Below are 800 nucleotides of genomic sequence, written 5' to 3' on the forward strand. Positions count from 1 at the left end.
ATTAAAGCTCGAATTTCTTCTAGTGTTTTCTCCTATATTTGATATAAATCATATTTATATCTAATTTTCTCCAAAATAATGTATCTCATACATTTAGCCAATTATATCATATATCATTAACCAGTTCAATTATATCATATATAATCGAATTTCCTCTTGTCAATTTGAACATTTCAAATTAACCCAAATACTGGTTCTCGACTTTATCCAAGCTACCTAGGAGACCTAACGGACCTGTGGCTCGAAGCTCCAACTGTACGTGAATAGCTGACTAAACTCTTTAGCCATGAGATCCACAATTCGTTAATTGTCAGGCATTCTACTAAAGACCAATAGTTGAACTCTTCTTACAAGAGATATATTTATGTGTCCATCGGATAGAACTAATCATGAATACGATGATCCTTCACAGATGCTCGTAAGTACAACTGGGTCAATTTACCGTTTTTCCCTTGTAGTTACATCTCACTTCTTAAGTACCACTGATTCCTCTAATGAACAATACAACATAGTCCAACTATGTGTGGACACCTATTGGGCTAGGAGAAGGTGTGTGGCACCACACAGTTCAAGCCCCGAAATCAGTCCTTAAGGGAGCCATCTATCTACTTACCCCTGCCTCGGGGAAGGAGTGAATTCCATCTTGTGTAGCTGAGTTCCTAGCTTCTAAATCAGACGAATCCCCAAAATAGTAGGTTTGAATCCACGACCTGGCCACTCGTACCCATACAAATCAAAGGATCGCCCTCAATGGTAGGAGTTCCCAACTCACTCAGGATTGAGGTCATGTTACCTATGGC

Source organism: Benincasa hispida, chromosome 7 (assembly GCF_027475165.1).
Source record: "Benincasa hispida cultivar pf3 chromosome 7, pf3_genome.v1.1, whole genome shotgun sequence".
Lineage (NCBI taxonomy): Eukaryota > Viridiplantae > Streptophyta > Magnoliopsida > Cucurbitales > Cucurbitaceae > Benincasa > Benincasa hispida.